Below are 16,380 nucleotides of genomic sequence, written 5' to 3'. Positions count from 1 at the left end.
CTAAATCATTTTACAAAAAAATCCGTAATAAGGGTCGTAATTGTAGTTTGGTGTGTAACAATAACGTCGAGTTTGCTGGCTTCCATTTTTGCTGATGCTAGTTCTGAATTCTACGAACTCTCAGACGTGTGCATTGGTCTGCCTTTGATAACACGACCAGCCGGTTACGAGATTACATCTGACCAACAGGGAAGCGATACATTGGGACGTACGTTTGAAATACCCACACTCTCGGGGTCTAAGAACTCTTGGTACTTTGCTCTGATTACCTTTCTTGGTATCAATTTCTTCTTGACGACCATGATAGTTATTATGTACATCATCATATTTTTTGCTATAAGAAAAAGTAGAAGAACGGCTCAAAAATCAGCCAAGGTAAAGCAAGAGGTTATCATGGCATTGCGCATGACTGCAATTGCCCTGACTAATTGTATGTGTTGGTTACCGGTTATAATTCTTGGTATATTGTCCCAAACTGGTATTATTTCAGTTTCTCTGGATATGTACATATGGTCCGTGGTTTTCATTTTGCCTATTAATGCATCCCTCAACCCATACTTGTACACACTTTCTGTTCTGATTAGTGACTGTTTAAAAACATAGTAAGGTTCTCCAGGCACAACCTAGGGTATGATGCGTTTTGATGGTCTATTAAGTTTTACACTTGCATCTCATTTAATAAGTCATCGTCCGGCGACATTTCATCTCAGTATATGTGACCTTTGCACCCACCATTAAATGTTCCCGTGTTGCGCCTTTGAGATTAGTATAAGCGCAATTGGATTTGAAATGTTCTAATCCGAGGGTTTTCCAAAACTTTATCCAAGATGTCTCATGCTACACACACATACACAGTGACTGTAAAGTGGCGACTTTTTAATTTGGCTGTGTTTATATGTGTTACGAGTAGGAAATACCCATAGCCAAAATCACCTCTTCAACGTTTACGTAATCGCAATAACACACCTATATATAATTCCCACTAACACGCGAGAAAAAAAATGGGCTTAAGGTTGAGCCTTGGGGTACTTCACATTATAGTTTGCTCATTTTGAGATTATATACGAATCGTACTATACATAAAGTTTTCTGTTATTAAGGTAATATTTGAAACATTTTAAAACATTTAAGTATATATGCTCCAATTTTTGTAACGAACTGTGATCAATAGTGTCAACGGCTTATGAGAAATCTAAGAATATGTAACAGCTGTTTCTTTTGTTTCAATGGAATTTATAATTTGACCAATGCATTCTAAAATAAATAAGTAGAATGTGAAGATATGAACCATTTTTGGCAACTCGTTTGGAAATACGCCTTGTATGTATATAAAGATTAAATACGATATTCAATGCTACTGACAACACTGATTATGATGACAAAGTGAAAATGTTATTATGTTTTTCAGTGTAGCATATAGCATTCGTATTATGCAAGTGATCTCGAAGTGAAATAAATAAAGACATGAATCTGATACATAATCTGACTTTACTCTGTTCTTATTCTTGCCCCACCAGAAAGAAGCGAGAAGTTTGTAAACACTCATTCGTTTGTTTATTATACAGGGTGTATCCAAATTATGTATTCAGTTTGAAAAATGCCACTAGATTAAAAACTATAAGGTAATTGGTCAAATGCTACAGTTGATATCTGAAACAACATCCTGTTCTCCCGCAAATGTAATATCACTGCCGTGTGGCAATTAATAAAGACGCTGTGTCTATTTTTTGACCCGAGTAAAAATGCAGTGGTGCAAAGTCAACTATAATCAAAGCAACATGAAAATCATAATATGTTTATCCACTTTCCTTACAATAATTGACAGTCTTAGTCTTCCACATGGCCACGATTGTCAGACAATTCTGCAATGCTCTCTGTCAACTACTGTAAGTGGTGAATCTGTGGTTTTCATGTTATTTTCGTGTTATTGACTTTGCGCAATTTCATTGTTTCTCTCTTTTGTTTTTATTCCCTGTACTTGAGTTTGATGGGAGAAAAGTAAAGCATACAAAACAATACAACCATCAAACTCTGGACACACAAAACGCAAAACACATGATCAGTAATAATTTATGAAAGAACATGAAACTTTACTTTAACTACAGACTGTTTCATACATCATACATATATATACATGACAACAAAAATGCACAATACATGAACCCGAATTTGTTTAAAGGGCAATTCTTTGTATGGGAAAGTGATAAATAGAAAACCGAAACTGAAATTAAATTGCCAAAGGCTCCCATTTTTGTGTGTATTTGCCTAATTAATTATTTCTGATTGCAATAACTCTTTCTGATTTGTCAACTAAATTAGATCCGTTCTTTAAACGGCGACTTTTTAATTTAACTGTGTTTATAATGTGTGGGTATTTCCTACTCGTAACACATACATAATTTGACCTATGCCGTTCACTTCAACCCAAGATGGGGTTGAGTGGTGGCATCTGTTTCACAATGGTCCTTTTTATTTTACATAACAATAGAAACCGAAACTCGAGTCCAAATAATTATGTTTATTTAGCATTCTATTGCAATTACTGGTTACCGGTCACAAAACGTATTCAATTTAAGATATGTCTTCATGTTTACAAATGTCTCAATGACTGTGGTCCTGAATATCTTGCCAACTAACTTACTCATATAAATCGTCCTTCGGACAAGACTCTTCTTGCAATACCATTTAGTAAGAAATGTATAGGTGAACAAGCTTTCTCTGTTGCAGGCCCATCACTTTGGAACTCACTTCCGCAGCATGTAAGAAATGCCGGCTCAACTGCAGTTTTCAAAAACTTCTGAAAACTCATTTGTTTTAAACTGAATTTGTATTTTTGCTTAATATTGTTTATTGTTTGTTGTATTTTGTATGGCGCCTTGTTCAAATTGGATATTGCGCCTTATAAGAATTTAATGTATGTATAATCACATTTAAAGTAAAATAATTAAATATCTAATGAATTATCCAATATTTACGTCAATATGCCCGCCTTCAATGTTGAAAGTGTTAATAATAATTATAGTCAGGGTGTCCCAAAATGATCGGCGTCGTGTTTGAAACAATATAAACGATATCAAATCAACCGTGTATAAAGATATGAATACCTGTAGTGAATTGTTGAACATGTCTTCTACTTATTTTGTTAATTTCATTACAATATCTTCATTAGTTTTGGCGTGACATTATAAACACAACACAAGAAATAAGTCCCCCTCTCAACATTTCGTCATAACATTGCATTGTAAGGTTTCGTTTTGTACCAATAACACTAACTTTGAAATAATTATATGACTGTTTACTAAGTGTTGTGTGAAAATGAGAGATTTCCACGACTTCAGGGCTGAATGAGCCTAAGTTGAAAAACTGCCCTTTTCAAAACTCACAAAGTAGGCCTATGCTTGTCACAAAAGTTGATTCATGGCTTGTTACTAATGGAAAAACTCATGTGGTTATGTGCAGTCTAAATTCCTCACCAAGTGAACATTTACTGTAATGTGTATCGATTCTTTGATCATTCAGCCATGCAAACCCCCTTGGTGCAGAGTCCAGCACAGTTCCCAATACGCCTTGCAGTTAACAAGCATAGGCCTACTTTGTGACTTTTGGAAAGGACAGTTTTTGTCTTCAATTTGGGCTCATTCAGTCATCGACATTTTTTATTTTCACACAATACTTAGTAAACAATTGTTACGAGTCGTACTTGACTCAAGGCCAAAATCACCTTTTACCCGAACTCACACGAATGCACAACACAAATACACTGTTCGTTTAAGCTAACTAAATCTAAGTCTTTAAGTGAAAGCAAGTTTCGTTTGGTACAATATAATGACTACAAATGCACATATACATTAATCAAATATAATCACTCTTTATCTATTTTGTACTTAGCCAGCATTCTTCTTCTTGGTGATCATAAAGTTCTTGTAATGTTCTGGACGACTGATGTAATATATCCCTATTCACTTGTCCTGCGACAATCAGCGAAGTCCTTTGTACACTTGCATTGATAACTCCTTGCGTATAAAATCCTTACACGAAAATGGTGTTCTCCAAACACGTTTACAACTCCTTGCGCAATTCTCCTATACTAAACTCCTTGCGCCGTCCTCCTATGCTAAACTCCTTGCGCCGTTCTCCTATGCTAAACTCCTTGCGCAGTTCTCCAAATTTAACTCCTTGCGCTGCTTTCTCCAAACTTGGTGCTATTTCCACCTTTCACACAATATCTTCAGGAAGCAGGACTGCGATGCAGTTGTCCCCACTTATTTTGACAGTTGCGTTGAATCAAAACACCAGACTTCAGCAAGTCGACAGAAGAATATATTTCCTTTCTTGGAAGAATAACGTTCTTTGACGTATTCTAGATCTTCTCCGACAACACTGGTAAATAGTAGCACTTTGACTACATAAAATATTTCTGGTTTGTAATTTCCTTTCTTTCAAGGAATTGGACTGTAAGCATAGCCCAGATCAACACTATCAACTGTGACAATAATTGTGTTTACATTTCTTATATATCAAGCATGGGAAAAACCCCATTCTATTATGGGCCATTTACTACCTTCACATTATGCTCAATCTGGGAAATTCCAAAGTCTTAATTATAACATAAACCTTTCACATGACATCACTTCCTGAGGGAAATCCCATTACATCACTTCCTGAGGGGAATCCATATATGATGTCATCTCTTTACAATCTGAAGGGGTTTCCAAATATTCCAAATTAGATATGATTCAACTTGTTTTGCTCAATTTGAGAGGGGAATTCCCCTAAAATGTCATCACTCATGTAACTTTGTAAACAAAGATAAATCATCAAATTAAATTACTCAGGGCACATCAACATCAACTTCAACATAATATTAACTTCGAGTGCTTAACTCAACATACACAGTGACTACTTGTCACACAAGTTCCTTCTTAAAGGAATTTTTGTTTGTCAGTTTTTATGCAATTCTGGACAAGGCATCAGCCATTACATTGTCTTTTCCCTTAATATGTTTGATGTCCAGATTGTACTCTTGCAAGGTCAAACTCCACCTCACCAGTCTTTGGTTTTGTTCTTCATCCTGTTGATGAAGGTGAGGGATTGTGATCTGTGAAAACAAGCACAGGGTATACTGTGGTACCCAAATACACATCAAAATGTAGCAGTGCTAATAGCAATGCTAGACACTCCTTCTCAATTGTGGGGTAATTTCTCTGGTGCTTGTTGAATTTCCTTGAAAAGTAACAAATGGGGTGATCTATTTGATCTTCACCCTCTTGCATCACAACACCTCCACAGCCTATGTCACTGGCATCAACAGTCAACTTAAACTGCTTCTGAAAATCAGGTGCAGTAAGTACTGGTGAACTCATGAGTATAGATTTGACTTTGTGAAAAGCATTTTCACACTGTTCTGACCAAATGAATTTTGCATCTTTCTTCAACAAATCAGTCAAAGGACTTGCTATCTCTGAAAAGTTTGGACAGAACTTTCTATAATAGCCAACCATTCCTAGAAATCTCATGAGTGCCTTCTTGTTTACAGGTGTGGGGTATTGCTCAATTGCTTCAACTTTGGCTTTGATAGGTTTCACCTGACCTTGACCTACAACATATCCCAAGTATGTGACTGTGGCATGGCAAAACTCACTTTTTACCAGATTGACTGTTAACTGTACTTCAGACAGCTTCTTAAACAATTGATGGAGTTGTCCCATGTGTTGTTCCCAAGTTTGACTGTAAACAATCAAATCATCTACATACGCTTCACATCCCTCTATGTCTGCCACAATTTGATTTACCATTCTCTGAAATGTTGCAGGTGCGTTTTTCAACCCAAATGGCATAACTTTGTATTGGTAAAGACCAAATGGTGTACAAAAGGCAGAAATCTCTTTGGCACGGTCTGTGAGTGGAACCTGCCAGTACCCTTTCAAAAGATCAAATTTGCTAACAAATTTTGCATTCCCAATTTTGTCAATGCAATCATCAATTCTTGGAATTGGGTATGAGTCTGTCTTTGAATGAACATTTGCAGCTCCCATGTCTGCGACCAATCGGTATGAACCATCAGGCTTGGGAACAAGAATGCATGGTGAACTCCACTCACTACTACTTGGTTCTATGATATCATTGTCTAGCATGTAATTGATCTCATTTTTGAGATGTTCCATTTTCAATGGATTGACTCTGTAAGGATGCTGCTTGATTGATTTTGTATCACCAACATCTACATCATGAAATGCAGCATTTGTTCTACTTGGCGTATCAGGAAATATATTGTCAAATTTGTGAATCAAATTTGCAATTTGACTTTGTTGATCTTGAAAAAGATGACCTAACTTTGAGTCCAAATTAGTGAGCACATCAGAATTGTTCAATTTTACATTATACTCTTTGTGCTCCAGCTCTTTATCCTTGTCAAGTGTGACATCAGAATTGTCATCTTTACTCTTGTCTACATTGGCGATTTTGTCTACATCGGCATGTTTGTCTACATTAGCATGTTTTACTGTACACACAGGTTTTGGAATGCCACTGTCACTTCTTTCAACATACTCTTTGAGCATATTTATGTGGCATAACTGCCTGCTCTTGCGTCTACCAGGAGTCTTGATAATACAGGGTGTAACAATAAAATTTGTACATTATTGCATTTTGACTTCTCAGGAAAAAACTAAAAGAGTTACGGCACAAATGTAATATGCAATAGCATTAGTGATATTTTGGCTAAAAGAAGACGTTTAGTTGGTTTCTTTAGTAGCTTGGGTTCAAAAGTTATGTCCGATTAATTAAATCGTCCAGAAAACGTGTTGGGCCACTTTTGCCATGTTAGCGTATATCAAGTTTGAACTTTTTGATTGTGCTTATCGTGCATCGAACGTCAAAGAACGGACACAAAAGAATTATGAGTGGTGTTTCTTCATATAATTAGCATGAACTTAATAATAATATGATTTTTCTTTCAAATCTATAAATAAAGTCATGAAATCTCTTTCAAATTATCTTCTAAATAAAGTAATTTCTCATATCCCTGAGATATCATTGTTAAACTGAGAACAGTTTTTGCACCCATAAGTACAAAAGAATAAAAATTTGAAATTAGGTTCAGCTGGGCTTCTAGCTGTTCTGGGGCGACCACTATTGCCAGCGTATCTGTCAACAAATTTTACATACCGTACTTCTCATAGTTATATGTAATTGTATGCCTTGAAGGAAGACGTGAGTTTTGAAAATGAGCTATATGCAATATGATGGTTTCTGCTTGACTCCATGTGCTACCGAATGTCACAACCATAAAAATGCGCTCTTCCAACGTGAATTGGGGTTGAAGGTGTTGAGCTGCAGCCACGATTTCTAGTAAATGAGGTTATTATGTCAGTGCTTAGTTGTGACTTTCAAAAACTCAAGGAGATATTCTATTATGTAATCATTTCTACCACTTCGAATACCCCATTGTTTAAATTAACCTATCATAAGAGCACCGTCCAACTGGTCCATGGTTCAACTCTATTCAGTCACTTAGATAAAAGTGGCCCAAGCGGTTTTAAGACTAGGTTACATAATTGGCTATATCTTCACTTGCATACCTACGATTTTATTGAAACAAAGCTTAACTGGTGGCTAAAGAAATTATCTTGATAGACATATTAATATCAAACCAAAAAATAAGCGGCATAGTGGTGTCATTTTATATTCAAAATTGTACAAATTTTATTGTTACACCCTGTATAATCCACTTCACCCACTATTGACTCTACCTCACATGGGCCATGATATCTGGCTTGTAATGGGTGTCCTGGAATTGGAAACAATACTAGAACTTTGTCACCTGGTTTGAACACTCTTTCTCTGGCATGCTTATCATACCATTGTTTCATTTTGGCCTGACCCTGTTTCAAGTTTTCCTTGGCGATATCAGTTGCTCTGTTAAGCCTATGCTTAAAATTGGAGACATAATCCAATAAATTGATATCTGATTTCTCATTGAGCCACTTTTCTTTCAACAACTTTAAGGGTCCGCGTACTGTGTGTCCAAACACTAACTCAAAAGGACTAAATCCTAAAGTTTCCTGAACAGCTTCCCTAGCAGCAAACAACAACAAGTGTACTCCCTCATCCCAGTCCCTCTGAAATTCCAAACAGTATGTCCTGATCATGTTTTTCAGTGTTTGGTGGAACCTTTCTAGTGCACCTTGTGATTCTGGATGGTAAGCACTTGAGGTATACTGTTCTATACCTAATTGATACATGACCTGCTGAAATACTCCAGAAGTAAAGTTTGATCCCTGGTCTGACTGTATGGACTTGGGGAGCCCCACAAATGTGAAGAACTTGGTTAAAGCTTTCACTATGGTCACTGCTTTAATATTTCTCAATGGTATGGCTTCAGGAAAGCGTGTTGACGCACACATAATTGTCAGAAGGTACTGATTACCTGACTTAGTCTTTGGTAAGGGGCCTACACAATCAATAATAACCCTACTAAATGGTTCATCAAAGGCTGGAATTGGCTTTAATGGAGCAGGAGGTATTTTCTGATTTGGCTTCCCTACTACTTGGCATATGTGACATGTTTTGCAATATTCAGAAACATCTTTTCTGAGAGTGGGCCACCCGAAATGTCTCAGAATTCTTTCATGAGTTTTCTTAACACCCAAATGCCCTGCCATGGGACTATCATGTGCTATGTTAATAACTTCAGTGTGGTAGACTTTTGGTACCACAATTTGGTGCACTACCTTCCACTCTTCATCGGCAGGTGCATCAGGGGCCGCCATTTTCTCATTAGCACATCATCTTGTTTGTAAAAACAGACAGAATTTTGTTCTGCTTCTTCTAGGGTCAATGCCCTTTGATTGATCTCTTTGAGTTCTGGGTCATTTTGTTGCTCCAGAATTAGCTTGTCATGACTTAATGGGTCTCTTAATGTTTCCCCAATTAGTTCATGCTCAGAGGCTGTGTCATTTTGAGGGGTCTTTTTATCCCCTGGAGAAGGAAGTTTATCTTCTTTCTCATTCAACTTTGACACAAATGTGTCTTCCAAACTGTAGCCTATGTCATCAATTTGGTTGTCCTCAATTGTTTCTACAGAGGCCCTCTTACTCATTGCCCGTGTAACTGCACATGCAGGAAATATCTCCTTTTCCTCACTACTATCATCCTGCAAACAGGGCTTATCTGTAACTATTGGGTCAGGAAAAACCTTCCCCCTGCCAAATCATTTCCTAGCAACATGGACACTCCTTTGACTGGCAATTCGTGTCTAACTCCTATGGTTACAGGACCAGAAACCAAGTCAGATGTCAAGTTAATTTTGTGGAGAGGTACATTAAGTATTTCCATCCCAATACCCTGGATCAAAGCATTACCAGCTGAACTATCCTCATTAAAGGGCAAAGTTCCTTCCAGAATCATAGACCGTGCACAACACGTATCTCGCACAATCTTAATGGGCTTTGGACTACCATTATCACCAAGTGATACTACTCCCTCTAACACAAATGGTTCAAATTCTTCACACACCTTGTCTGTCTCACCTCCCTTTTGTGGGAATTCTTGTTTTTGATTTGACTGACTTGTTTCTTTGACTCAAGTGACACTGCACATCCTACAGTATTACTAGCAGTTTGCTGCTGTTTTTGTGCATCTTGTTTGGCTTTTAAGCTCCGACACGTGGTCACTGTATGTCCTGGTTTCTTACAGAAATTGCAAACTACTTGGGATTTAAATTCAGTCCCACCTGTTGGTCTGGTACCTGAACTCCATGGGGTCCCTCTACCACCAGCACTATGCTGTGAATTAGACCAGGATCTGTGATTGGACTGAGATCTCCTTCTTGTGTACCACCCTGATTTGCTCTAGGTTGGTTATGGCTGAACCTGTTTGAATAACTTCTGTTATGACTAAATCTACTCGCATTCAATTTGTGAGTTAAGCCATAGTCGTCCGCCATTGTCGCCGCCTCATTTAGCGTCTTAATTTTGCTAGCGCTTTCATCCAAATGGGTTTTAATGTCAACGTGGACACATTTCTTGAACTCTTCTATAAGAACTAATTGCTTAAGTTGGCCAAAATCATCTTTGACTTCTTTTGACCCAAGCCACCTGTCAAACATTTGTTCTTTTACTCTAGCAAATTCTACATGCGTTTGATCTGCTTGCTTTCTTGAATCTCTGAACTTTTGTCTGTATGTTTCAGGCACCAGTTCATAGGCCTTAAGGACTGCTTGTTTGACTTCTTCATAATTATTACATTTCTCTATTGGTAGAGCTGAGTAAGTCTCCTGGCCTTCCCCACAAAACTACTTTGTAACAGTAGGGTCCAATGCTCTGGAGGCCATTTCAAATTTGTAGCTACCTTTTCAAAATGTTGAAAATACTCGTCAACTTCTTTCTCTTTGAATTTAGGCACAAGCTTTACATACTTTGTAACATCAAAGCCTGACTTTGACTTTGAGGAGAAACTTGATGAGTATTTGTCACCTAGCTTAGCCAACTTCTCTTGTTCAAACTCAATTTCTTTTTCTTTCAAATGTGCTTCCAGCGCCATCTTTTCATGGCGCGCTTTGTCTTCCATTGCCATTTTCTGTTTCTCCATATCTAATCTTTCTTGCTTTTCTTTATTTTGCATATCTAGCTTTTGCATGTCCAACTGCAATTGCATTTTCATTTTTTCCATTTCCACCTGAACTTCTAGTTCTTTCAACTTAACTGCATCCCCGATTTCAGTTTTGACCTCTTTTCTCTTGTCCAAAATGGATTCCTCAAAATACTCTTCATCAACCAAAACTTCAATCAAGGCATTTTTGATTATTTGTTTTCTGTTGGCTTGCTTTACATCCAATTCATAGTATTTTGCAAATGCTAATAAATCAGGTTTCTTCAACTTATCAAACTTCTCCCAATCTATAGTTTCAAGAAACTCTTCTGCTTTGAACTCTGCCATACTGTACTTTCACTTTCAAGACTCAGTATATTAATGTTAACTTTTTTACAGTGTACTTCCCGGACGAGCCCCCAATTTTGTTACGAGTCGTACTTGACTCAAGGCCAAAATCACCTTTTACCCGAACTCACACGAATGCACAACACAAATACACTGTTCGTTTAAGCTAACAAAATCTAAGTCTTTAAGTGAAAGCAAGTTTCGTTTGGTACAATATAATGACTACAAATGCACATATACATTAATCAAATATAATCACTCTTTATCTATTTTGTACTTAGCCAGCATTCTTCTTCTTGGTGATCATAAAGTTCTTGTAATGTTCTGGACGACTGATGTAATATATCCCTATTCACTTGTCCTGCGACAATCAGCGAAGTCCTTTGTACACTTGCATTGATAACTCCTTGCGTATAAAATCCTTACACGAAAATGGTGTTCTCCAAACACGTTTACAACTCCTTGCGCAATTCTCCTATACTAAACTCCTTGCGCCGTCCTCCTATGCTAAACTCCTTGCGCCGTTCTCCTATGCTAAACTCCTTGCGCAGTTCTCCAAATTTAACTCCTTGCGCTGCTTTCTCCAAACTTGGTGCTATTTCCACCTTTCACACAATATCTTCAGGAAGCAGGACTGCGATGCAGTTGTCCCCACTTATTTTGACAGTTGCGTTGAATCAAAACACCAGACTTCAGCAAGTCGACAGAAGAATATATTTCCTTTCTTGGAAGAATAACGTTCTTTGACGTATTCTAGATCTTCTCCGACAACACTGGTAAATAGTAGCACTTTGACTACATAAAATATTTCTGGTTTGTAATTTCCTTTCTTTCAAGGAATTGGACTGTAAGCATAGCCCAGATCAACACTATCAACTGTGACAATAATTGTGTTTACATTTCTTATATATCAAGCATGGGAAAAACCCCATTCTATTATGGGCCATTTACTACCTTCACATTATGCTCAATCTGGGAAATTCCAAAGTCTTAATTATAACATAAACCTTTCACATGACATCACTTCCTGAGGGGAAATCCCATTACATCACTTCCTGAGGGGAATCCCATATATGATGTCATCTTTTACAATCTGAAGGGGTTTCCAAATATTCCAAATTAGATATGATTCAACTTGTTTTGCTCAATTTGAGAGGGAATTCCCTAAAATGTCATCACTCATGTAACTTTGTAAACAAAGATAAATCATCAAATTAAATTACTCAGGGCACATCACACAATCATATAATTATTTCTAAGTAAGTGTTATTAGTACAAAGTTTTACTTTATGATGTTATGACGAAGTTTTCAGAGGGGACTTATTTCTTGTGATGTGTTTATTACTGCAAATTGATGAAAACTGGATTTATTTTTTTTACAGCGCAACAGGTGCTTTATCACCACCACCATGTTGCTGCTGCTGCCATATATAGTGATGTAGAAACGAATTGCGCCCATATTTATTGGTCGAGCTATGAGTTTTAAAAAGACACGTTGTCGAGTACGACATCTTAAAACGCATGGCGAGACCAATAAATATTTGGCGTATTTGGCATCCATTTTTGTCATTACTATGTTATGTTTTGGATTAATTAATTTCACAAACTTTGATTCATCAAAACAGAATAATGATATATAATTGGATGGTTTTAATCCAATACACATACACATTTCTTGAAATTGCCATCACAAAATTAAAAGAATTGGCGGCCCAAGTCTAAACATTCAAAAATATTTAATATATGCTATAATTTTGCTCACAATTCTAATATTTTATGAGTGATTTTTTATAGCCTAAAATATATTCGAATGCGTAATTATAAATTTAGTACAAGTCTTTGGGCTTGATTTCAAAAAATTGGCCAATCAAACTTTGACCTTTATTGCAAGATAGTTCTTACTAATAATACAATAAGGCTGTATTTTCCTGGAATCGAGAGTCCAAACAATATCACCCATTTGCAATGGTATTCATATTAAACAGGTTGGGTTTTGGTTTAGAAAAACGTTTTAATAACATTAAATGTCGGGTTATATAAAGGTCATGAAAACGTTTTAAAACGTTTTGTTTGAAAACACAACAATGTTTTTAAAATGTTTTCAAAATGTAATTGTAAAATATTTTCTGCAAAAACGTTTTGCAAAATAGTTTGTCAACACTTTGTCATTATTGGTATTTTCAGTATGTTATCAGCACATATTTTTGAATGTTATGAAAACGTTTTATACCCTTTATATGCCCTTTATATAACCCGACATTTAAATGTTTTCAGGATACCTTTCCTAACATTTTGCGGATGATGTCAAAAACGTTTTGTGTTTGCTGGGTAGGAGGAAATTCTATAAATACGTATGAACAATTAAATTACTTGGTGTAACTCTTAGAACTGTAAATAAAGATAATACAATGTATAACATTTCAGATGCGATCATTAGTTTTATTTCTCCTTTCTCTAACCTAAGATTATGATTTAATGACTATAAAAAATGACGCCCTCTTCCGAGCATCGTTTAGTTCAGTTCTGAAATTTCTTGTGATCGTTGGCAATGACATCCACATCTGGCAATATACTAGAAGTGGTTGTTGCAGGGATGGACTTGAACTGATTTGCTAACTTCAATCGAACACTCAATTTGAGCAGGCTTGAAAAGTGCGTCAGCGATGTGAAGTCATGGGCTTTTTCCAACAAGCTTATGCTAAACGACTCAAAGACGGAGGTCGTTCACATGAGTTCCCGATATGTTCAGTCATCACCTCTCCCACCTTTGACGATCGGTGATTCTGTCATTAATGCATCTGAGTCAGCACGCGATCTTGGTGTCATTTTCGAAGCAACATATTAAGAGCATCACCAGATCTGCATCTACAAAATAAGTACCTTGATTCCAACGCAACAGAACGCCTTGTTCACGCATTTGTGTCATCACGACTGGATTGCTGCAACAGTTTGCTCTTCGGCCTCCCTGATTGTGATATCGCCAAGTTCCAGCGTCTCCAGAATTCAGCTGCATATGACACCAGTTCTGAAAGAACTACTCCGGCTGCCAGTTTAATACCGTATCGAGTACAAGATACTTCTACTTACATACAAGTCTTTGTGTGATTTGGCACCAGCATATATTAAAGACCTCGTCTGCTCATATCGCCCAAGTCGCTCTCTTCGCTCGTCATCAAAGAACCTTCTACGTCCGCCGTCAATAGGAAACACTATTTATTATAGTGACCGTGCCTTTTGTGCTGCCGCTCCTCATCTATGGAATCAACTTCCGGATCACATCAGGCTAGCGTCTTCTGTCACCAGCTTCAAAACTTTGCTTAAGACCCATTTATTTAAGAAGGCATACGATTGTTAATCAATTTTTATGTCATTTTGATCAACCATGAACAATTTTTCACAGCTGGTTCTCTGTGTTTTAAGCGCACTCTTTTTGCTGTTATCTTGAGTAATATTTGTTTTTGCATGTGTAATGTATTATGTATATTTTATTTTAATTTTCGCATAATGCATGTTGCATGGCTTCTTGCTTTTTTGATCTCGAAATTACTGTTGCATTTATGTTGTGCAATATGTATTGTGTGCATTGTTTGCTATTTTTCGTTTTTTATAATGTATATTTCACAGTCAATTGCATTTTGTTCGATCTTGCCTTTTTAGGCTCATGCTGTGCAATATCTTGTTTGTCTTTTTTAAACTGGGTTTTTAATATTTTGGTTTGCTTGCTTATATCGAGGGGTTTCCTCGAACTTGTTTTAAAATTGTAAATTCAATACCATGTTTTGTAAAGCGCCTTGAGTTCTTTTGATGTAATTGCGCTATATAAGAAATACATATTATTATTATTATTATTATTATTATTATTATTATTATTATTATTATTATTATTATTATTATTATTATTATTATTATTATTATTATTATTATTAATGCACATTCGTGCCCATGGACTGTATGTGCACTTGGTTTTATCCCGATTCCATGCTCGTTCTCGCAGGTTGTCTCCGGGATCTCCGGTTTCGTCCTGTATTCAAAAATCGGTAATTGCGCTTACACTAAGCTCAAAGGTGCAACATAGGAACATCTAATGGTGAAATATCGTTGAACGATGACTTGAAGTGCAAGTGGAAAACTTGTTTACTCAAATAGTTAAATATAATTGTAATGCGACTTGAAGATCCAATAGGGATCCTCAAAACGCGTCAAACCCTATTTTTTTAAACGGTTACTAATCACTTCAGAAAGTGTGTACAAATATGGGTTGAGTGATGCATTAATAGGCAAAATGAAAACCACAGACCATATGTACATATCCAGAGAAACCGAAATAATGCCGGTTTGGGACAATATACCAAGAATTATCACTGGTAACCAACACATACAATTGGTCAGAGCGATTGCAGTCATGTGCAATGCCATGATAACTTCTTGCTTTACCTTGGGTGATATTTGAGCTGCTTTTCGACTTTTTCGTACAGTAATAAATATGATGATGTACAAAATAACTATCATGGTCGTCAACAAGAAATTTATACCAAAAAAAGTGACCAGAGCAAAGTACCAAGCGTTCTTAGACCCCGATGGTGTGGGGATTTCGAAAGTACGTCCCGATGTATCGTTTCCACGGTGGCTAGATTTAATCTCGTAACCTGCTGGTCTTGTTATCAAAGGGAGACCAATGCACACGTCTGAGAGCTCGTAGAAGTCAGAATCAGGATCAGCAAAAATAGAAGCCAGCAAACTCCAAGTTATTGTAACACACCAAACTAAAACTATAACCTTTAAAACAGAGGCCTTTGTAAAATGATTTAAACTAAATGGAAAAACAAGACACAAAAACCTATCCATTGTTATAAACGTTAACAAGAAAAGCGACGTTTCACTCGAGAGAAGTGTGAGAAAACTAGCAACTCTACACTGTACGCTTACTCTCCAATCATCTGAAAATTGAGAGAATTCATCCCCATAGTAAAGATCAGCTATGGCTAATGATAACATATAAATACCCATCAAAAGATCAGAAACCGCGAGATTTCCGATCAAAATTGTTTGGATTATTTGAATGTCAGTGTTTGCTCGTTTCCTAATCCTCATTATTATTACAATAATATTGCCGAACAAAGCACTCAGTCCAAGTAACCACATGGTAACTCTGAGAGTGTTGTTCTGCATCAGACTTCCACATTGAAATAAAACCGGTTGTTCCTCCAATACGACGCAGGTCTCTAAATGTTTAAAGTAGCAACAAAACCTATGATCGCTGACATACCTGTTGAGAAAAAAATGTTCTAAATCAGGCTACTAAATAAATTTGGGCTACAAAAACAGGATACCATTCCTGTGTAAACAGAAAATGTGTCTTTTATCTGAATGTTAAATAAAATAAAATAGTTATCTTCAAATTCTTTAGCAGTCAAAAGTCCATCATGTTTGATGTTGAAATGT

The sequence above is a fragment of the Amphiura filiformis genome, chromosome 2 (assembly GCF_039555335.1).
Source record: "Amphiura filiformis chromosome 2, Afil_fr2py, whole genome shotgun sequence".
NCBI lineage: Eukaryota > Metazoa > Echinodermata > Ophiuroidea > Amphilepidida > Amphiuridae > Amphiura > Amphiura filiformis.
The sequence above is the reverse complement of the archived record's forward strand: the minus strand, read 5'-3'. Positions refer to the sequence as shown.